The 24,425-nt window shown below is 41.5% G+C and overlaps 1 long non-coding RNA gene across 1 annotated transcript; it reads right to left on the bottom strand.

Annotated features, from left to right (window-relative positions):
• Nucleotides 1-5,612: 5,612 nt before the first annotated feature.
• On the bottom strand, nucleotides 5,613-21,340 carry LOC117519666. Its single transcript, XR_004563388.1, has 3 exons — nucleotides 21,310-21,340; nucleotides 12,918-13,036; nucleotides 5,613-5,624 (listed from the first exon to the last, which is right to left on the bottom strand). It is a non-coding gene; the product is annotated as an uncharacterized LOC117519666 (long non-coding RNA).
• Nucleotides 21,341-24,425: the final 3,085 nt, after the last annotated feature.

Here is a 24,425-nt window from a genome sequence, read left to right as displayed (position 1 = left end):
AATAAGAACATCTCATGTGGGGTAAGCTCCCTAACAATGTTCCTATGTCACCAGGTAGTACAGTGATAGCTGAGCCCATTTCATTCAAGTCCATGCCATGTAACATCAAGGTTGGTCGTGTCATCACAAAACTCTGGGGTGATAGATGGGTTCCCATGAAAGTCACTAACTTGTTGAACAAACCCATAACCCTCAAAAGAAACAGCAAGCTTGCAAATGTGTCTCCTTATTTAGCTGTGGAAGATTTTCCAAGAAACCACACAACCTGATAAAGCTAAGCCTGGGAACAGTTGTGATAACTTCAAGCCCACAGATCTCAAGCAATGTCTGTAGGAAGTTGGCCTTGGCGACCTCAACATCACTCTGTGTCATACTGGTCAGGAAGGAAAGACAATGTTGAGCTGCTTGAAAAGTACAATGACATTTTCTCAAAACACACTGTGGACTGCGGAGAGGGAAAAAGGCGTCACACATCGTATCAGACTTACTGACAAGACCATTCCGGCTTTCTTATCGACGGGTACCACCAGCCCACTATCAGAAACTATGGCAGGTTCTGTCTGAGATGAAAGAGCAGGGTTTGATTTCGCAGCCACAGTGTTAATCAGGCAGTGGGACAGACTCAAAATCCAAAACTGCATACTCTACTGTAAAACAAAAGACCCCATCAGCAAACAAAAGATGCATTAGTTTGTTTTGCCTGAAAGTCTCAAAACAAAAGCTCTGCATGGTATCCATGACATCACTGGACATTAGAGACAGGCAAGAACTCTGCATCTGGCAAGACAGTTCTTTTGGCTCAGAATGGACTCTGGTGTGAGTGTGTTGCCAGAGATGCATACCAGCCAAGGCCGCTGATCCATCTGCTCGAGCCCCACTCGAAAGTACTTGAACTTCATCCCCCATGGAGTTCGTGTGTTTAGACTTGTGGAGTGCAGAGGACAGCAAACAGTGGTCTGTCGATGTTCTTGTGCTGACAGATCATTTGACAAACCTCGTCCATGCTTTCCCATGCACAAATCAAACTGCCAAACGAGTAGCCAAAAAGCTGTGGTATCATGTCTTTTGTGTGTATGGTTTTCCCGAAAGGATCCACTCTAACCAAGGGGCAAACTTTAAAAGTGAACTCGTAGCTGAACTGCTCAAACTGTCAGGTGTCTCAAAGTCTCACACTACAGCCTATCACTCTATGGGAAATGGAGGCACTCAAAGGTTCAACAGAACACTTGGCTGCATGCTTAGATCCTTGCCCCTGAAAGAGAAACACAAGTGACCTCAACAAATACAGACTTTGACATTTGCATATAATACAACAGTACATGAAACCATCAGATACGCCCCTTTCCAGCTCATGTTTGGTTGCATTCCAAGACTTCCTTTAGATGTGATGTTCAAACAGGTGCTTCATTATCCCATGGGTGTTATGTTAAAACCCTCATGTCACAGCTTCATGAGGCAGCAATCATTGCACATAAACATGCAGTCAAGGAACAAGACAAACAAGCAAGAAGATATGAAAAGAAAGTAAAAGGGAGCTACCTGTACATTGGAGACAGGGTACTCATTGCAAACAAAGGTGAAAGTGGAAAGAAAAAGTTGGCTGACAAATGGGACCCAACTGTGTACATAGTCAAGGACAGAAATCTCCAAACTCACACATACAAGCTTGAGGACAGTGAAGTAACAGTGACATCAAAGTCATGCACTGCAACCTGGTCCTGAGCATCATTTTCTTACTTGTCAGTGCTATTGATCAGGGACTGTGTGACAATGAGTGGGAGGATGAATCAAGCATGACAGATTTTCTGGATTCATTGGAAGATGAAAGTGCAGAGGAAAGGACAAGTGCATGGACGATGGGTGTGTCAGGTGATGATGAGTCAGGACAACCTGAGTGAAGGATCATCAGGACCTGACAGGCTCAATCAGGATGCACTTCAGATTGATTGTGATGAGTTACAGTCAGATGAAGCGGGTCAGTGTTTGCCGGGTGGAGACAAGAATCCAGACAGAGACAGTTGTGTTGACAGTTTAGCTGTAGAGCTTGACTTAGATGCCCTGTCCATGACTGATACAAGAGACATCGACTCCCAGTTCCATTAAGCAGACCCAGACAGAGACACAGAAACTGAGTTACCGCAGACATGTCCAGTCCAACTCACCAACACACAGACAACTCCTGTGAGTGTTGATGGTGGTGTAGAGAGATTGGTAAACCCATCAGAAGCTACAGAACATGTGGTCAGAACATGAGTTGACTGCATCAGTAAAAAGGTCAATCGACTCATTGAGTCCATGGTTCAGAAACAGTTTTGTTTCAAGGACATAGCAGGTTCAATAAGCAGAAGATCACAGTCACTTCTGAGTCTGTATTAAATATCCAGATGTTTTTGTGTGTCATGTTTACAGGATAGAATCAAATGCATAGAGTTTGGAGTACGGTACATTTGGTATATTGAGCATGAATGCTTATGTTAATGCTTATATGAAGCATAGTCTACGACGACAAAGAGTTATTATGATGTACAAGGCATCATATCATCCTAGGAGAGACAAAAGTCTGATCACCCTTATGTTCTTTCTGAACCTATTTTGTGGGTTTCTCATAGAAGGTGGGGCTTAGAGCTTCTTACGTGTCTTTGTCAGGTTTTTCGAGGATGCATAAGATGCATAAGATGTGCCTTTGATTTTGGGTGTGCTCACATTTGTAGTCTGAATTTTGGTGAATTTAGGAGGGGTGGATGTAACGGGTGTATTAAAAGATGGATTTATAATTCACCAAAAGTCCATCATCAGTTATTAGTTACGTTATATTATTTTTTGGGATATGTTTAAATATTTATTTTGCAAATTTATATATTTTTTTGTTTTACTTTGGTGGTCACCTGCGATGAGTCTTTTCCTGTGGTTTTGCGCCACCCTTCACAGAAGCCCTGAGGCTGTGATGAGGAGAGGTGCACAGATAGAGCTGATGCTTGAAGTTGCTGGACTGAAAATTGATTTATTTTGTGTAGACTGAATGAATGAATGAATGAATGAATGAATGAATGAATGAATGAATGAATGAAAACTGTTTATTTCGAACATTTGATACAACAACAATTACAAGATAGATCAGTAAAGACAACAACAAAAAAGTTCCTACTGTGTACCCAACATGTCCGAAAAGGGGTAGGGTGAAGCATCAGCTTATTTATCCCTACCCCTTCTTCCCCACAACCAGTAATACCCTTTGCCACATATACACATAAATTCCTACACACCTAAACCGATATCAATATATATATATACATATATATACACACACATACATATACACATCAACATACACATATATACACATATACATATATACACATATATATACACAAACATAAATATACACCTACACATACCTACTTACATACAAAATACTATATATTTACAAGCCGAAGCAAACAACAAAAACACCCTAACCCTCATTACCCTTCCTCCTCCCTATACCCAGAAAAAACCATATTTTTGTACCGCTGTTTGAACTGGTTCATGCTTGGACATTGCTTGAGCCCCACTCCCAATCTGTTCCACATCCTCACCCCACAGACAGAAATACAGAAACCTTTTAATGTTGTTCGTGCCCACTGATGCTTTAAATTAAATTTCCCCCTCAGACTGTAATCCCCTGATCTGTTAAAAAACATATTTTTAATATTTGCTGGAAGTAAATTGTTTATTGCTTTATACACAATTTGTACTGTTTGAAAATGAACCAAGTCTGTGAATTTTAAGAATTTGGATTGTAAAAATAGTGGATTTGTATGATCTCTATAGCCAGTATTATGAATAATTCTTATAGCTCTTTTCTGCATTACTGACAGTGATTGTGTTGTACCTTTATAAGTATTACCCCATACCTCTGCACAGTACTGTAAATATGGTAAAACCAGTGAGCAGTAAAGAATGCGGAGTGAGTTGTGGTCCAGAATATGTTTCGCTTTGTTTAGAACTGAAATGCTTCTTGACAGTTTACTTTGTATATGTTTTATATGAGTCTTCCAGTTTATCTTATCATCTATTATCACCCCCAGAAACTTATTTTCATGTACCCTTTCAATATCTACCCCCTCGACTTGTAACTGAACCTGTATATCTGTATTACAATAGCCAAATAACATGTATTTTGTTTTACTTAAGTTTAATGATAATTTATTTCTGTCAAACCATATTTTCAATTTTCCCATTTCCATACTGATCCTCCTCAGTAACTCCTGCAAATCCCCCCCTGAACAAAAAATGCTTGTGTCATCTGCAAATAATACTAATTTTAATATTTTGGAAACATTGACAATATCATTTATATAAATTAGAAACAGTTTTGGACCCAATACTGACCCCTGTGGGACGCCACAAGCATTGTCCAAGCATGATGATGTATATTCCCCCAACTTCACAAACTGTTTTCTGTTACTTAAGTAGCTTCTCACCCAGTGCAACACCAACCCCCTAATCCCATACTGTTCAAGTTTATTGATTAATATGTCATGATTAATTGTATCAAAAGCCTTTTTAAGATCTATAAATATTCCAACTGAATGTAATTTGTGGTCTATGGCGTTTGTAATCTCCTCAACTGATTCTATTAATGCAAGTGATGTTGAACTATGTGCTCTGAATCCATATTGACTATCAGTAAGTAATTTATGTTTATTTATGAATTTGTCTAATCTATTATTGAATAACTTTTCTAATAATTTGGAAAATTGTGGAAGCAAAGAAACAGGTCTATAATTTGTGAAGTGGTGTCTATCCCCAGTCTTATACAGCGGCACAACCTTAGCTATTTTCATTTGATTGGGAAATTTACCGGTTTGAAATGATAAGTTACAGATGTATGTTAATGGTTCTACAATCCATTCAATGACCTGTTTTACCACCACCATATCAATTTCATTTAAATCGGTAGATGTTTTATATTTACAATTATTCACAATGTCTATAATTTCATTTCCATCCACTGCTGTGAGGAACATTGAACAGGGATTTCTTTCTATGAGATTATTATCCCAATCCTCAGGTTGGGAATCGGGAATTTTTTCTGCCAAGCTTGGTCCAATATTTACAAAAAAATTATTAAAACCGTTGACTACCTCATCCTTATTTTCCTTCTTGACATTATTATCAATGAAATACTGAGGGTAACTCTGTTTTTTATTACCATTTTTGATAATGCTATTTAATATATCCCATATTCCTTTAATATTGTTTTTGTTATTATATAATATGTTACTATAATATTCCTTCCTACATACCCGTATAATATTAGTTAATCTATTTTTGTATTTCTTATATCTATTTTCTGCCTCTTTAGTCTTTAGTTTTATGAATTCTCTATACAGTGTATTTTTCTTATTACATGCATTTCGTAACCCTTTCGTCATCCATGGTCGAGCTTGGATTTTTTGTTTTCTGTAGTCTTGTTTAATTGGACAATTTTTATCATATAATGATGTAAATATTTGTAAAAAAGTTTCATATGCACTATCAACATCACTTTCACTGTATACCTTTTCCCAGTTTTGCTCCTGTAAATCCTTCTTTAGTGTGTTCATGTTTTCCTCTGTCCGCACTCGCCTGTATTTTATTTTCTCCTCTGGCTGATTCCGCCGATGGTTTCTATTATAAACGATGAAAACTGGTAGATGATCACTAATGTCATTGATTAATAATCCACTCACAGTGTTATTCTCAATATCATTGCTGAATATATTATCAATTAAGGTGGCACTATGGGATGTAATTCTGCTTGGCCTGGTGATTTTTGGATATAAACTCATACTGTACATTATACTGATAAATTCATCTGTTATTTTATGCTTATTTGGATTGAGCAGATCAATATTTAAGTCACCACAAATGAACACAGTTTTTTGATTAGTTTTTGAGAACATTTTTCCCATACAGTCAGTGAATGTTTCAATACTAGATCCTGGTGCTCTATATATACAGCTGACTAATACATTTTTGCTTTTTTCTTCACATATTTCAATAGTTATACATTCTAATAAGTTATCAATCACAGTTGTCATATTGTCTACTATTTTATAATCCATGTTCTTATCCACATACACAGCCACTCCTCCTCCACTCTTATTCTTTCTGTTTACACAATTAAATTCATATCCATCCAGTTCAAAATCCATTCCTTTATCTTCATTGATCCATGTTTCTGATATAGCAATTATGTTAAATATTTTTTTAAACTGACTTAAATATTCTTTAATGTTGTTAAAGTTTGCATATAGACTTCTGCTGTTGAAATGGATTATTGATAATTTGTTATCCGTTTTAATGATCCGATTAAACTGTTCATCTGTATAATAGCAACAACTGTCATTGATATTTGAGAAGAAATTATTGTCTGGGTCTATATCGTGCTCCAAGTCCAGTACATTGTGGTCTGTGTATTTAAATGTTCTCAGTTCTACTTTTCCATGATCAGCAATCCTTTGAGTTATATCCTTCTTGTCTCCAGATGTAGATGAATAGGTAGTAGATGAATAGGTTCCTCTGGTCTGTGTCATGGTGTTGTGATGTGTTTGTGTCCTCATACCTTATTGGTCATATCTGTCCAGATCCTCGCTTTAAGAAACACTATTGTTCATATTTGTCTAGCTCCTCGATGTTCCTTATTGCCATGACTTTTGCTTGTTCTGGTGATCCGTTCAGTTTGATGAATATTTTACAGTTTGAAGTCCATGTGTGCTGGATTTTTCCCTGTTTCTTCAAGAAGCGTGCTTTCCTGGCGATGTCGGCATTCCGTTTGGTGAGATGTTCATTGATGAATACGTTTGTCCCTTTCAGTTTTCTTCCTTGTTTTAACAGTGCTGTTTTGTGTTTTCTGTTGATGAATCTCATGATGACGGTTCGTTTATCACCGTCATTTCTCCGGGGCAGAGGGTGGCACGCTTCAATGTTATTTAAATCCATTTCTATACCTTTAGATAGGAGGAAATCAGCAACCTGTTTTTCCACAGAGCTGACCTCCTGTTCACTGGGATCCCCTCCGCTCTCATCTGTTACCGCCCGTGCGTAGGACCGTGGTTTGATGTGAAGACCTGTGATGATGACGTCGTTGATTCTGGTGTACTGCTCCAATTCAGCCACTCTATTTTCCAGCTGCACCAGATGCCGGTCTTTCTCGGCATTCTGGAGCCGTAATGCCTTCACCTCCTCCACCAGATCCATGATTGATTTCTGTTGCTGCTTCACAACAGAAATCTCCTCTGATAAAAAGTCCAGAGATTTTTTAATATCGTCACCTTCCTCCGCTGTCAGAACCTTCTTAGGCCCCATGGTCGGTTTATGAGCAGCTTGTCGATCGCCGATGTTAACAGCCTGCGTTGTTTATCACCGGGATGGATCTGCACTGCGCTGGTGCCGCGCGGCCTCGGTGTTTCCGCGCTGATGGATCCGCGGTGGCTGCACGAGGCCTCGGGGAAGCGGCACTCGTGACGCGCGGCTCTAATGACGCAGCGCGCGGCCTCAGTGAATTCACCACGTTGAGCGGGCCTCAGACGTTGTTGCTGTCCAGTCGCGGGGCTAAGTTGCCGGTTGAGGTGGTATTCCCACTGTCCGGGTTGGCAAACACCGGCGTGGCAGATGGCAACTACAAACACCACCTCTGAAAACTCAGGTACAAACTTTTTGCAGCTCGCTCTGACGACACGCAGCTCTGACTGACAGACTGGCTGGCAAAATAAACCTGGTTACAGTCCAATCCTTCTACACAACACAGAGAGGATCTTTGTAGCAGCCCAACTTTCTGACATAATCATCTTTTAAATGTTTTAATAATTAATAATAATAATCTGCGTCCTACAAATTGTTCTTTAGACATCATTCCTCCTCGTCTCCTGAGAGAAGTTTTTGATTCAGTAGGAGCCACTATTTTGTTGCAGTTTAACAACAGTCTTACCTCTGTCTGTGCCTTTAGCTTTTAAACATGCTGTGGTGAAACCTTTAATTAAAAAGAAAAATGGTGATCCTTCCATCCTTTCTAATTTTAGGCCTATATCTCAACACCCTTTTTATCTAAGGTGTTGGAGAGAGCAGTCTACATTCAGTTGCAGTCATGTTTAGCCCAGCAGGACATTTATAAAAAGTTTCAGTCTGGCTTAAAACCCAGACATAGCACCGAAACACTGAGAATTCTCTACTGAGAATTTTTAATGATTTGATTTTAGCTGCTGTGTGGAGAAAAGATTATGTTGTTTTGCCCTGTCTTAAAGTAACCCTAATGATGTACTTGTTATTATCACACTGATTGCACAAATTTATTTTTGCAGCCACTAACGACTGGGAGTGAAGCATGCTGGGGTCATTCCGAACTGGGAGTGAAGAGCTGGGGTCATTATGTTTTTGCAAGAGGAAATAACTTTCAGATGCCTGTTGATTAAAGGAATTATGTGCGCCTGGGAGTTTGAGATGGCCACTCACCCTCCCTTCGCGCACACACTAGAAAAGAGGGGGCAGAGCCATGCTCCGATAGAGTCTGCTGTGGGTTACGTGGGAACGCCCAGCCGGTTGACAAGCGCACTCTGCCGAAGGTGTTGGCTCTCCACCTTAAAGGCGTCACGGTAAGAGAGAAAGAGATATTTTATGCGCTGCAACCACTTGTGCTTGATGTAACTGCTTTTGTGGGGAATAAACATACGCCTGTTTGTTCTAGCAAAATGCAGTCTGTGTGATCATTTCTGTGTGCCGATCTGACCGAACCTTGTTTCAAAACATTTTTGGCGTTGTCGGCAGGATACGGTTACGCTCAGACTACACACAGAAATGTCTTGTTTTAGAAAAATAAAAGGAGATGCGGAGGAGGCATCTCAACAGGAAGAAGTGGTCCCGGGGTGGGATGGGATTACTTTTAAAGAAATAGGCCAGCTTCTACGGAGACGCGGGGGACGCCCTGGGCCGTGGACTGGAGCAATTCCCACCGCGACTCCACCAGTTTTATGTGAGATGTTAAAACGGGTGGAGGTTAAAGAGAAAGCTCCATTGGGAGGTATTCAGGAGATGATGTGGATTTGTGCAGAAGCTTGGAAGGAGCGAGTCTTAACTTTAGACACAGTCCGTTCATCAGAATGTGCTAAGTCACAAAAAGTGACGAAGTTAGAACAACAGGTAAAACAGTTGGAGGGACAGTTAAAGGAGTTTGTATGGGGGAGGAACAACAATGCTCATTTGATATGGCAAAGGAAGCCATACAGCAGGCTGTGTCCTTAGGAAAAATGCAATCAGGACCAGTAGAACTTCAAGTGTCTGCTCTAAATGATTATGCTAATTGGAGCTTATGGCAAAAACAAAACAGGATACGAAAACCTTTAGGGTTCTGGTCGAGGAAACTCCCAGATGCGAGAATGCGTTATACGCCTTTTGAAAAACAGCTTAATTGAGCGTTAATTGAAACTGAATCGCAAACGGCAGGACATGAAGTAATGATGAGGACACATATACCAATTTTGGCATGGGTGATGAGTAATCCCACCACTCACCGAATAGGGACAGCTCAGGAGGCTAGTGTAATAAAATGGAAATGGTATCTATCAGAGCGGGTAAAGCCAGGTGAGAAGGGGGTTTCGCTGTTGCATGAACAAGTAGCTGATGCTCCTGAGAAAGATGAGGTACCTTTTGAAGTTCAACCATTAGAGGAATCTCCTGTGAAAGCGGGAAAAAGATGGGATGATTTGTCAGATGATGAGAGAAGTCGAGCATGGTTTACGGATGGTTCTTGTCAATATCAAGCAGGAAAAAGGCGATGGAAAGCAGGAGCTTTCAACCCACAATTAGGTCAATCTTTAGAAGAATTAGGAGAAGGAAACAGTAGTCAGTGGGCGGAGTTGAAGGCTGTGCATATGGTGATCATGCAGGTAGGAGAAAAAGGAGTTAAGCCGAGTGCCCCTCCCATTGAGGAGGAAGAGGAGGAGGATTCTGATGACGACATGGTGCACATAGCTGCTACGCGTAAGGTCAAGAAAGATAGAAAGAAAGGAAAGAATAAGGGAAGGCGTTCCCGGAGTCTTGATTGTTATGATGAGGATTAGGAAAATGGTCAAGCTCTTGTGGCCCACCGAGATTTAACACAATGGTCCACAAGTGATATTAGGCCCTATGTTCGATTGGAAATTTATTGGATTAAATCAGTTCAAGTTACTTCGGCTTTAGTGGACACAGGAGCGGAGGCCTCATTAATTCATGGCAATCCAGAAAAAAATGAAGGGACCAGTAGTTCCGCTAACTGGGTTAGGAGGCAAAAACAATACAAGCAGAAATTACTGCAACTATTAAAGAGTATTTGCAGGCAGGAGTCCTAAAACCAGTAACGACAAAGTGGAACAATCCTTTATGGCCAGTCCGTAAGTCGGATGGCTCATGGAGAATGACTGTGGACTTTAGAGGTCTAAATAAATATACACCGGCGCTGACTTCAGCTGTACCTGATGCTGTGAGTATCATTGAACGAGTGCAACACCATAGCGGTACATGGTATGCTGTAATAGATTTGGCCAACGCATTCTTTACCATACCAATTCCAGAGGATAGAATGGAACAGTTTGCGTTTACTTGGGAAGGCCGACAGTATACCTTCACCAGATTACCACAAGGCTATTTGCATAGCCCTACCATCTGCCATAGGGTAGTGGCAGAACATTTGGAACAGTTCCAGATTCCAACAAAAATGATGATCTCACATTACATCGATGACATCATGATTCAGGGGAACACAGAAATGGGGTTGGTACAGGAGATACCAAAACCCGTAGTAATAACTACACGAGGAACGCAAGGCTTTGGTTCCTCAGATCAAGCAGGTGCCAAAGTTTGGGTTAAACAACCTAATGGACCGCCTAAAGCGGCAGAAATTATAGCTCAAGGGAATGATGCAACTGTTAGTATACTCTATCAGGGTGAAGAAAAATGGGTAAATGTGCCTGTATCGAAGTGTTATGTAAGAGAAGACTAATCGTCGTCATTCTACCCGTAGTTACCCTTGAGTTGTCTAGGCTAGATGCCCTGGTGGGAGTTGCTGATCGGGCGATCAAGAACCACAGGAGGTGGGCGCCGCCATGGCAACCAGTGGAAGTCCCGGAATTGGAGGTGTCGGTTGCTGGGTCATACTCCTCCTTGTAGGTGGTGCCATGGTCTCCAGTTGTTGGGGGATGACAGAAGGAAACGAACTTGAAGAGATATCATTGTTCCAAACAGGATGGAAGAACTCTGTCAACAACAGAACGCAAGATGATTACACCTGCTCAGCAAACCAATCATGTAAAGTGGCTAATCTCACTAGTGATTGCAAACTATGGCGATGTGTGAACTGTTTTGCCAGACACCATATACCAGTATTTACTATGGGATGTAATGTCACTCTTCGTGCTAGGGTGAACATGTGTGTTTTTAATATGACAAGTTATTCATGTAGTAATGTCAATGGAACCACCTGGACTATTAAACCGTGGAGTAAAGTAATGATCAGTAATAGTACTGAAATTAAAGGGAGGAGATCATTCCTGTACATGCTGTGGGTACTACCAACAGAGGCTAAGGCAACACAAACCCAGGTTGCACCTTTAATTGATACCTGCACCTATTTGGCACAAGCAACAGTGAAGACAAAGGTATATTGGCAAGTTACCTTTCCAAATATTCCAATCGTCGTATCGTTTGACTAATTATTCTGTATCAAGTCGGCTGACTTCGGTACAATGGGATGTATTGCATTCCCCATGGAGTCTTTCCCTGGAGCATTTCAAATGCGCATTGGAACAATCTACGGAAATTCAGCAATTAATAGAGTCACATACGTCCAACGTCTCCAGTCTCATGGTGTCTACATTGATAGCTAGCGAACGGGTAAAACATGTGGCAAAATTAGTACAGCAAGCGTCAGCACACCATTGGTGGGATATCTTTTCAGGGATGTCCATCACTGCCAGGAGTACCTTAGTGCCGCCCTTAATTTTATTAATTATAGCAATATGTGTTATGACTTTTTGTAATATTTTTACATGTGTTTATGTTATACGTTTACGGCGAGAGGTGGAATGGGTAATATTTCAGCGTATGAGATGAAGTTATCTTTGCTATGTCATGATCCCTTTGGAGTAAACCAATATAATGTCACATTAGACCCCACAACATCGGGTTTTGTATATGAGTATATTGTTTGGAACAGGTATAATCAAGACTATATTACTCAAAATTTTGTTTGTGAATCACTAGAAGAAATGTGGGAAATGCTATGGCAGGACATAATCGTTGGAATAGGCTGGAGCCCAGCATTACCTGAATCTGCTAGTGGTTACATAAATTGACTGGTGCAAAACACCAAGAGTGGAATGTGTGGAGAAAAGATTATGTTGTTTTGCCCCTGTCTTAAAGTAACCCTAATGATGTACTTGTTATTATCACACTGATTGCACGAATTTGTTTTTGTAGCCACTAACGACTGGGAGTGAAGCATGCTGGGGTCATTCCGAATTGGGAGTGAAGAGCTGGGGTCATTATGTTTTTGCAAGAGGAAATAACTTTCAGATGCCTGTTGATTAAAGGAATTATGTGCGCCTGGGAGTTTGAGATGGCCACTCACCCTCCCTTCACGCACACACTAGAAAAGAGGGGGCAGAGCCATGCTCCGATAGAGTCTGCTGCGGGTTACGTGGGAACGCCCAGCCGGTTGACAAGCGCACTCTGCCGAAGGTGTTGGCTCTCCACCTTAAAGGCATCACGGTAAGAGAGAAAGAGATATTTTATGCGCTGCAACCACTTGTGTTTGATGTAACTGCTTTTGTGGGGAATAAACATACGCCTGTTTGTTCTAGCAAAATGCAGTCTGTGTGATCATTTCTGTGTGCCGATCTGACCGAACCTTGTTTCAAAACAGCTGCTGACTCAGATAGTCCTGCCATCCTGATGGTTTTAGACTTGTCAGCTGCCTTTGACACAGTGGACCATGCGATTCTGCTGCATCGTCTCAAGCAGTGTGTGGGCATTACAGGCTCTGCTCTCACCTGGTTCAGTTCTTACCTCACAGATCCAAGCTTTTCTGTGCAGCTGGGCCACTTTTCTTCAAATGTGGCCCCACTGACTTGTGGAGTCCCTCAAGACTCCATTCTAACTCCTATTCTTTTCCTTTTCTACATGTTGCCTCTCAGTGGTATCTTTTTAAAATACCATATAGGTTTCCACTGCTTTGCCGATGATGTCCAAATTTACCTGCCACTAAGGTCGTTAGGCAATGAGCCAATGCAGCCATTATTGGATTGTTTGAGTGAAGTCAAATCTTGGATGAGTGCTAATCTATTAAATCTTAATGAATCCAAGACAAGGTTATACTGTTTGGGGGATTGATCTTGACAAAGTTATCCACACCTTCGTCACAAGTTGACTAGACTATTGTAACTGTCTGTACATTGGCTTGGATCAGACTTCTCTAAACTACCTCCAGGTTATTCAGAAAGCTGCTGCTCATTTTCTTTGAGTTTGGAGTAAGGCATCAGCACAAGAGCAGAGGACGATGGTGATGGAGGAAATATCCCATCAGGAAGAAGCTGCAAGATGGGCCAAAGCAGTTTCCCTTGGCAAACAGGGTCAGTGGACACAGTTGGGCAGTGTGGAAAGGAGGAGGCTGAGCTGGAGAGAAGTGTGGACCATGGAAGCGCGAAGTTTGAGCTTCTCCATCAGAGCTACATATGACTTCCTGCCAACCCCAACCAATCTCCACCAGTGGTTTGGTAAGGATCCAGCATGTTCCCTCTGCTCCAAGCCAGCCTCCTTGCGGCACCTACTTGTAGGGTGCAAGACCAGTCTCACCCAAGGGCGGTACACTTGGCGCCACAACCAGGTCCTAAGGAGCACTGCGGCCACTCTGGAGGCAAAGTGGGCTGCCATCAATTCTTTGCCACTGCCAGTATCCATCCCCCATGGGCAACTGCTTTTGTTGGTGAAGGGTCCAAGGCAACCAGTAACACCTCTGCACCAGTGGAGAGAGGCCAGCTGTATTTGGCGTGTGACTGGAAACTGCTGGTGGATATTGGCCAGCAGCTTGTGTTTCCTCCAGAGATCGCCACCCCCACCCTAAGACCTGACAAGGTGCTCTGGTCTCCATCTCTGAAGAAGGTGTATATCATCAAGCTCACCATACCCTGGGTGGAGGCAGTGGATGAGGCATACAAGCGAAAACACCTGCGGTATGCTGAGTTAGCTGCAGAGGCATGACACTGCGGCTGGAATACACAAGTCTGACCAGCGGAGGTGGGTTGCAGAGGATTTGTGGTGTCATCTACCACCAAGCTGCTGAGAGACCTGGGAGCCAAAGGCAAGAGCCAACACGCAGCCATCAAGACCACATCAGAGGCAGTGGAGAGGAACAGCCAGTGGCTCTGGATTAAGAGGGATGACCCTAGCTAGGCCCCCAAGTAGCAAACTGGGAGGTATGTGGTTATCTTAGGCGTGACTCAGGGAAATGGATACCCCTGCCTTGCATAGTCCCACGAGACATTCACTTTTCAACACCAAGGTGACTCATGATCAATTGTGCATGCGACGCAAGCTTAGGTCTGATCACCCTGTAGCTGACCGCCTCCGGTGAGGGTGTATAGTGTGAAAGGCCAAAATACCCTGTGAGATGGAGGAGCACGACTGATGATGTGTCCCAAAAATTTAAACCATTCACCAACTTCTGTACGTGCTTGCACAAAGGAGATTAACATCTTATCCTGTGAGTGGAAAGCTCAATCTGGGAAAGAAAAAGTCCAACCATATTACACCGGTCTTGGCTACTCTTCACTAGCTTCTGGTCCATTACTGGGTTGATTTTAAACTTCTTTTAATTGTTTTTAAAGTCCTCAATGACCTAGCCCCAGTCTATCTTTCAGAGCTTCTTTTTTACTTACACTCCAACCAGAGCCGTAAGGTCTTCTGAGCAGCTTTTGCTGGAGGTCCCTAAAACCAGATTAAAGACCTGAGGTGAGAGAGCATTTGCCGCACCTGCCCCAGGCTCTGGAGTAGTCTCCCCTTTAATATTAGATCACCCCTGTCCCTAGAGACTTTTAAAGCCTCTTTAAAAGCCTATTTCTTTTCTCTGGTGTTTCATAAATGAGAGATTACGTCTCTGTTTCACCTTAGTATTCCTTCTGTTTTTCCTGTTGCTTAATGCTGACAAATTTTACCATTTGTAGTCTTCCGGTAGCATGGCCCAAACAGAGGGTCAACCCTTTGAGTCTGGTCTGCTTGATGTTTCTTCCCCAATATCTTCAGAGGGTGTTTTTCCTTACCACTGTTGCCTGTGTGATTGCTCTAGGGATTGATGCATAAGGTTAGACCCTATGCATTTCACCTGAGGCGGCGTTGTTGTGATTTAGTGCTATGTAAATAAAATAAAATGAAATTAAATCAAATTAAATTATTTCCTACTACTTTTTACTATTTATTTTACTTTGTCTTTATCAGTTTTATTGCCTGTTGTAATTTTATTGTTATTTTTAATTCATGTATTTATGATTCGGCGTAACTCGGTGCCAATTTTTTTATTATGTACAGCACTTTGATCAACTGTTGTTGTTGTAAACGTGCTTTAGAAATAAAGGTTAAGTTGAGTTGAGTTGAGACAGAGTGTCAGGCCAGATGGGCAACACTTAGGGTCACTGTCCTGCTGACAGATGAACTGTCACCCCAGTCTGAGGTCAAGAGCGCTCTGGAGCAGGTTTTCATCCAGGATGCCTCTGTACATTTCTGCATTCATCTGTCCCTCAATCCTGACTAGTCTCCCAGTTCCTGCCACTGAAAAACATCCCCAAAGCATGATGCTGCCACCAACATGCTTCACCGTAGGGATGACATCTGGTTTCCTCCAAACATGATCCCTGGCATTCACACCAAAAAATTTTTATATTTGTCTTATCAGACCAGAGAATTTTGTTTCTCATGGTCTGAGAGTCCTTCTTTTGGAAAACGCCAAGTGGGCTGCCATGTGCCGTTTACTAAGGAGTGGCTTCCGTCTGGCCACTCTTACATACACACCTTATTGTTGGATTGCTGCAGAGATGGTTGTCCTTCTGAAAGGTTCTCCTCTCTCCACAGAGGAATTCTGGAGCTCTGACAGAATGACCATCGGTTTCTTGGTCACCTGCCTGACAAAGGCACTTTTCTCCTGATCACTCAGTTTAGACAGGCAGCCAACTCTAGGAAGTGTCCTGGTGGATCTGAGCGTCTTCCATTGATGGATGATGGAGGCCACTGTGCTCACTGGGACATTCAAAGCAGCAGAATTTTTTTGTACCCTTCCTCAGATTTTTGCTTCAAAACAATCCTCTCTCAGAGGTTTACAGACAATTCAACTGACTTCATCCTTGGTTTGTGCTCTGACACACTGTCAACTGTGGGACCTTATATGTAGACTGTCAGGTCTGCCCCTGTTTGGTCCCATGTCCTCTCCAGTTTGGGTGTTTGTCACATTTTGTTCCCCGTCTGCATCCACTTTTCCTTTTGATCCTCTTTCTTTGTTTTACCTTTAGTCACTTGAGTCTTGTCTTTGTTTGTTCTGGTCATTTCTTTTCTGTTTATCATACTTCAGCCATAATGAGTTTTGTTCTAGTTTAGTCTTAGTCTCTTATTTCCTTGTTGTTCTTATTTTAGGTTTCTATTTTATTTCCCAGTTTACTTCCTTGTTCTGTTTATGTTAATATTTGTTAGGCCTTTGGTCTTGTCCTGATATCTGGAGCTTTTGCACAATCATTTCCACATAAAATCAGCATTATTTCATAAAAGACGGGGGAACGATCAAAGCACAACAGCAGTGTGTCTGAGACTGACTTTGCACCACATATCAACATTGGGGCATGGAAGATGCTACTAAATTTTGGAGGTGATCTGGATCTGGATTCTGGCTCAGGATATTGCTTTACATAGGCTTTGAAGGATTATGTGAAAACTACTCGCCCATTCTCACCAAATTTGCACCACAGATAGATATTGGGGCATGGAAGACTCCACTGAATCTTTGAAGTGATCCAGATCCAGATTCTGGATCATGATTTCACTTTATATAGGCTTTGAAGGATTATGTCAAAACTACTTCACAGATTCTCACCACATTTTCACCGTGGATACATATTAGGCCACGGACGATTCCATCAGTATTTTGGAGGTGGTCTGGATCCAGATACAGATTCTGGATCAATATTCCCCTTTATATAGGCTTTTTAGGATTACATCAAATCTACTGCACAGATTTTAAAGGGATTTTCACCACAGAGATTAGGACATGGAAACCTCCACTGAATTTTGTAGGTGATCCAAATCTGGATCCTGATTCTGAAAAGTTTCATTTTAAATAGGCTTTGAAGGATTACATCAAAACTAATTCACAGATTGTCATCAAATTTGCACCACAGCTAGACATTAACGCATGGAATACTCCACTGAATGCTGGAGGGGATCCAGATCTGGATTCTGGATCAAGATTTGACTTGATATAGGCTTTGAAGGATTATGTCAAACCTGCCGCATGGATTTTGGCAACATCTACTGTTGTATGCAAAAGTTTGGGCACCCCTGATAATTTTCATGATTTTGCTTTACAAAAAAACACAGTAATATTTGAGAAGTGAAATGGAGTTTACAGGATCTACAGAAAGTGTGCAATGATTCTTTAAACAAAATTAGCCAGGTGCATAAATTTGGGCACCCCAATAGAAAAAAAATACATTAATATTTAGTAGATCCTCCTTTTGCAGAAATAACAGCCTCTAAACTCTTCCTATAGCTTCCAATCAGAGCCTGGATTCTGGTTGAAGGTATTTCAGACCATTCTTCTTTACAAAACATCTCCAGTTCAGTCAGGTTTGTTGGTTTCTGAGCATGGACAGCCCGCCTAAAATCTCACCACAGATTTTCAATAATATTCTGGTCTGGGGACTGAGATGGCCATTCTAGAACATTGTATTTGTTCCTCTGCATGAATACCTTAGTAGATTTTGAGCAGTGTTTAGGGTAGTTGTCTTGTTGAAAGATTCAGCCCTGGCGTAACTTCAACTTTTTCACTGATTCGTGAACATTGTTCTTAAGAATCTGCTGATATTGAATGGAATCCATGTTACCCTCAACTTGAACAAGCTTCCCAGTACCTGCACTGGCCACACAGCCCCACAGCATGATGGAACCACCTCCAAATTTTACTGTATGTAGCAAGTGTTTTTTTTTTTCTCTTGGAATGCTGAGTTCTTTTTCTGCCATGCATACTGCCCCTTGTTATGTCCAAATAACTCAAATTTAGTTTCATCAGTCCATAGCACCTTATTCCAAAATGAAGCTGGCTTGTCCAAATGTGCTTTAGCATACCTCAACCGACTCTGTTTGTGGTGTGTATGCACAAAAGGCTTCATCTGCATTACTCTGTCATCCAGCATCTCCTTGTGCAAAGTGTGCTGTATAGTTGAACAATGCACAGAGACAATATCTGCAGCAAGATCATGTTGTAGGTTTTTGGAGCAGGTCTGTGGGTTGACTATGACTGTTCTCACCATCCTTCGTTTCAGCTTATGAGATATTTCTTGGCTTGCCACTCTGGGCCTTAACTAGTACTGTGCCTGTGGTCTCCCATTTCCTCACTATGTTCCTCACAGTGGAAACTGACAGCTGAAATCTCTGAGGTAGCTTTTTGTATCCTTTCTATAATCCATGATGTTGAACTAGCTTTGTTTTCAGGTCATCTGAGAGTTGTTTACATGCTCCTATGTTGCTATGCATTAGAAGAGATGCAAAGAGGGGATACATTTGCAAATGGCCACCTTAAATACCCTTTCTCATGATTGGATTCACCTGTGTAAGGAGGTCAAGGGTCAATAAGCTTACCAAACCAATCTTGTGTTCCAATAATTAGTGCTAAATGTATTCAAATAAATAAAATGGCAAGGGTGCCCTAATTTATGCACCTGCCTAATTTTGTTTAAAGAATTATTGCACACTTTCTGTAAATACTAGAAACTTCATTTCACTTCTCAAATATCAGTGTGTTCATCTGCTATATGATATATTTAACTGAAATTTCTAATCCAGACAACCAATGACTTATAAAGGAAAATCATGAAAATGATCAGGGTACCTAAACTTTTGCATACAACTGTATATCTGGATCCAAATTTTGAATCAAGTTTCACTTTAAAAAGGCTTTGAAGGATTACGTCAAATCTCTAAAAACATGCATTGGTGGTTCAGTGGTAATAATTTTCCAGGTCTTCCTTGCAAAAAAGATCTCAATCTCAATGGGGCTCACCAGGTAAATAAAGGTTAAATTAAAACTAATTTAATATATAGGCCTTTGAAGGAATACATGAAAACTACATCACGGATTCTCACCAAATTTGCACCACAGATCGATATTAGTACATGGAAAACTCCATAAAATTTTGGAGGTGATCCAAATCTGGATCTGGATTCTGGATCAAGATTGACTTTATATAGGCGGATTCTCACCAAATTTTCACCACAAATACATATTAGGCCATGGAAGACTCAATTAAATTTTGAAGGTGATCTGGATCCAAATCTGGATTCGGAATCAAGATTTCACTTGACATACACACACTTTGACTTTATATAGACTTTGAAGGTTTACGTCAAAACAAATTAACGGGTTCTCACCAAATTTGCACCACATCTAGATATTAGGGCATGGAAGACTTCACTCAGTTTTGGAGGTGATCCAGATTCTGGATCAATACTTCACTTTATATAGGCTTTGAAGGATTACATCAAAACTACTGCACAGATTTTAATGAAATTTTCACCACATATAGATATTAGGACATGGAAGACTCTTAAAAATTGGAGGTGATCCAGATCTGGATCTGGATTCTGGATCAAGTTTCACTTTACATAAGCTTTGAAGGATTAAGTCAAAACTCTAAGAATAAGCATTGTTCTTAGAATTAGAGTGGTAGAATTCTCGTCTGCCACGCAGCAGACCAGGGTTTGATTCCCAGCCAACCCAACCTTTTTAGGCAGTGAATTCATGGTTAGTACTGTTGCCTCACTGGAAGAAGGTCATAGGCTCAATTCTCATTTGTCGCATTTCTGTGTGGAGTTTGCATTTTCTCCCTTTGCTTGCGTGGGTTTCCTCCCACATTTAAAGACATACAGGTTAGGTGAATTGGAAACTGAATAACTTTCCAGGTCTTCCTTGCACAAAGGAATCTCTGTCTCAATGGGGCTCAATAAAAGTTAAATTACATATATAGGCTTTGAAGGAATACATGAAAACTATTCACGGATTCTCACCAACGTTGCACAACAGATCGATATTGGGGCCCGGAAGGATCCACTGAATTTTGGAGGTGATACGGACCTGGATTCTGGCTCAGAATATTGCTTTATATAGTCTTTGAAGGATTACCTGAAAACTCTTTCACTAATTATTAACAAATTTGCACCACAGATAGATATTGGGGCATGGATGACTCCACTCAATTTTTGGAGGTGATCCAGATCATGGATCATGATTTCACTTTATGCAGTCTTTGAAGGATTATGTCAAAACTACTTCACAGATTATCACCAAATTTGCACCATGGATAGATATTAGGGCATGGAAGACTCCACTCAATTTTGGAGGTGATCCAGATCCAGATTCTGAATGAATAGATCACTTTATTTAGGCTTTGAAGGATTACATCAAAACTACTGTACAAATTTTGACAAAATTTTCACCACAGATAGATATTTGGTCATGGAAGACTCCATTAAATTTTGAAGGTGACGTTTATTTAGTGTGTCCTTCACATATGTTGTGTGGTATATAATTCCAGGTACAAGCAGTTACAAGATTTATTCTACAGGACTTGTTTGGAAGCCACGCTGATTTATATCTATATAAAACTAGACAAAAGAAACTCCAGAGACTACATTACCCAGAATTCTTGGGGGTGGAGCTTTTTAACCTTTAAAAGGGCTCGCGCCTGGGAAATCGCTCTCTTTTGTTCACTCTTGCTCTTTTGCTCTCTTTTCTTTTCTCTCTTCTGCTCGTTTGCCATGCTTTTCTTTCTCCTGAGTTTAAAGACGCAGTGATTTTTGATAGAGAATAAAGAAGCTCAAACTCTTAATCTGATGGTCCTGACTACCGAACGCTGCAGAAATAAACATCCCGGTCAGCCAAGCCTCACAGATTGCAACCCCGCTGTCACAAGTCACAGCACTGACAACGGAAAGTGCCCCTGTGGAACCCAAGAAACCGGGCGCGGGTGACCGGCAGAGTTCCTCTGCCACTGTACCGGAGACAGCTGTGCAGACAGACGGGCCCTGGACTGAAACCAGACGGCTTCAAGCATCAGACCTCGCGGAGACCAGCTGCACTGTGCTAAAGTAAGACCGGAGCCTGTTAGATAAACAGACTGGCTTTATTTAACTCTATTCAAAATCATTAATCTTCTCTCGTTAATAAATACCAAAGTAAATTCCCTGTTAAATTAGGATGTTTTTAACTCCTAAAACTCCCGCTATGAAACCAAATTATCTGAACGTCATATAATCATTGCTCATTGAATGTCGTCGTCATTAAATTGCTCACTGTGATATGTCCTGTTATTCAACTCCGGCCAGAGTTAAATAAACATCTTAAACGTGTGAAGTTGTCTGTGATTTTTGCATGGTTTTACAGAGGGTGTTGGATCTGACCTGCGGAGCTTACGCCTGAAAGTTTGAGACTGATTTTAATATTTCCTATCAACTGACCCCAAAATCAATGATATTATAACCTTGTTATAATAAGGAGTGTAAGTGACCTCTCGAGGTCTTCAACTCCCACCTCCGGGAGAGCTTTTCCCAGATCCAAGGGGAGGTTGGAGACATGGAGTCCGAGTGGACCAATGTTCTCCACTTCCATTGTCGATGTGGTCGCTCGTAGCTGTGGTCACAAGGTCTCTGGTGCCTGTCGCGGCAGCAATCCCCGAACCCGGTGGTGGACGCCGGAAGTAAGGGATGCCGTCAAGCTGAAGAAGGAGTCTTACTTGTCTTTGTTGGTAGGTGGGACCCCGGAGGCAGCTGACAGGTACCGGCAGGCCAAGCGTGCCGCAGCCCGTGCAGTCGCAGAGGCAAAAACACGGGTCTGGGAGGAGTTCGGGGAGGCCAAGGAGGAGGACTATCGGTCGGCCTCGAAGAAATTCTGGCAAACCGTCCGACACCTCAGGAGGTGGAAGCACCTCTCCACCAGCACTGTCTACAACTTTCACATCCAGCTCGAAAGTGATCATCTGCTGACTGTTTTCATGCTAATAATGTGAATGGCCACACACATTTTCTAAGTGCCAAGCAAGTGGTGTCAGATGTTCGTGTGTGTCACCTGGAATTTAGCTGACACCTGCCACAAGAGGGATCAAATGGGATCTCACAGGGCACTCTGTCTTTCAGCTGCTGGTGTGTGCAAACAGTTGTAGCAACAAGTGTAAGAGGCATTGGAGGCAGTTACGATTTTACATGTATTGCATATGATTCCTGCTTCATGCGCAATTTGACCACATTTGTACTATGTGTGAAGGGGTCTTATTAATATGAATTAAAAGGAGAGGAAACATAATTCCATACTATGTCGGTATACTAGCCATGTCGGAGGAAGAATAGATGGGTCTTTCGTCTGGACTCTCCGAGTGTCGCTCCAGAATTTGATCGTTTCATCTCGGGCTTTTATCTTTATCTAGCTTTGTGTCCATAGGGTTAGCCTGAGGCTATCTACCTTCCCACTGCTTCATAAATCTGGGCCCTGGACACCTGAGTCCTGCATACGCTATGGATAACACATGAATGAGACGGTAGGCAATGATGGGTCATGAGGAACAGAAAATTTTGATTCTTTTGTTTCATATTGTCTTACAAATGCATTTTAAAGAGATGATCACACTCAGTAAAACACACTACATTACATGGCATCGTCATAGCTGATGTTCCCACACAATGTAGGCAGTAAGTCTTATTGGAGTTCAATCTAAGTAACTGCTCATTTGACACAGTCATTCCAACTGTATTCAAGGATTGTCCAGGGAAATTTGGTACCAAAGACATTCAACTATTGCTCAGTGTCACTGGCTAGACTCAGAGTCTCCTAACTGCGAAGTCAGTCCAGACGTACCAGGACCCTAGTGTTGGATTTTCACTATCCTATTTCCAAATGCATCTATCTATTGACCTCATGATTCCATAAACACTTCCCAGATGTCTTGCCATCATAAACCATGGCCCAGAGATGTGAATGTCCTTTCCAAAACAGATGAATCTGTTAGCCAGTTTGACATTTTTACTGCAAGTGGAGACACAACTCCTCACTCAACTTCTCAAGCGCTGCAATCAGGACATCTAGTGATTCCACATAGATCACCACAGAGTTTGAAAATTCAAAGTCAGTGAACTTTTAAAATGACTCCACTACTCTTGTTAGTTTGAGTGTAATTTAATCAAAGAGATTATACTGTATGATGGATTTCTATCCAGATTCTAAAGATTTTGTGATTATTAATGGATTATTAGGTTCCATGAGCAAATGTTTTAAATTTAAGCATTATCTTTTAGCATGACAACGCAACTCAACAGAAATGAATTCAAAATATTCTCAATGATCATCAGCACATATCCCAACAATAACCGTAAATACTGTAACAGTGGTGCTTGTAGTTCTATCAAAATAGGGCCAGTTGATTCCCTTCCATCAAATCATCATGTGATCTGACCAAGTCAGTTGCTTTAATTCAGCATCTCCTAGGGAGTCCAGTATTTTGCCTGTGATCACAGCAGGGTTCAACTGAGGCAGAATATGTTTTGACAGTCCCAGAGCTGTGAAGGAAAATCAGAGCTTCACTTTCATCATATTGTCTGATCACCAATCGATTTAACATTTTGTTGAAAGGTCATTAGTAAACATTTCGAGAGGTCACTTACACTTCTGCTGTGCTAAGCTATCCCATCACATTGTACAACATATACATGTTTGAATAAAATGGCCCTGTTTTTCCAGCATACTTGCCTGAAATGGGGTGAATATGTGAAAATGTGTGACATTGTAATGATAAAAGTCTTCCACCGGTTCCAGCTGTCGTCCGCCCTCAGCTAAGTGAATAGGGATGGGAGCATAAAGAATACTGAGAGGTTGTTGATGTATGCGAGAGAGGATTATCCATACAGACACTTTTTTTAGGCCACATTAAATCACCCGGCTTTCTGTAGCCAGTGGTTGAAGCTGTTCACAGGGCCACAGGCAACTCATAATAGTAAGAGCTCTCCGGCTGAAACCAGCCTGACAGCACTTTAATAAGACAGCTGACAGACTGAGGGAGAGGAAGTCCAGCGTTCACTCTCTCTGACGAGTGACTGAGCGAGAAGCACAGTTGTGAAACGGGCTGCAGTAACAG

The sequence above is a fragment of the Thalassophryne amazonica genome, chromosome 1, assembly GCF_902500255.1.
Source record: "Thalassophryne amazonica chromosome 1, fThaAma1.1, whole genome shotgun sequence".
NCBI classification, from domain to species: domain Eukaryota; kingdom Metazoa; phylum Chordata; class Actinopteri; order Batrachoidiformes; family Batrachoididae; genus Thalassophryne; species Thalassophryne amazonica.
Note: the sequence above shows the minus strand (reverse complement) of the source record. Positions and strands in the feature narration are given on the sequence as shown.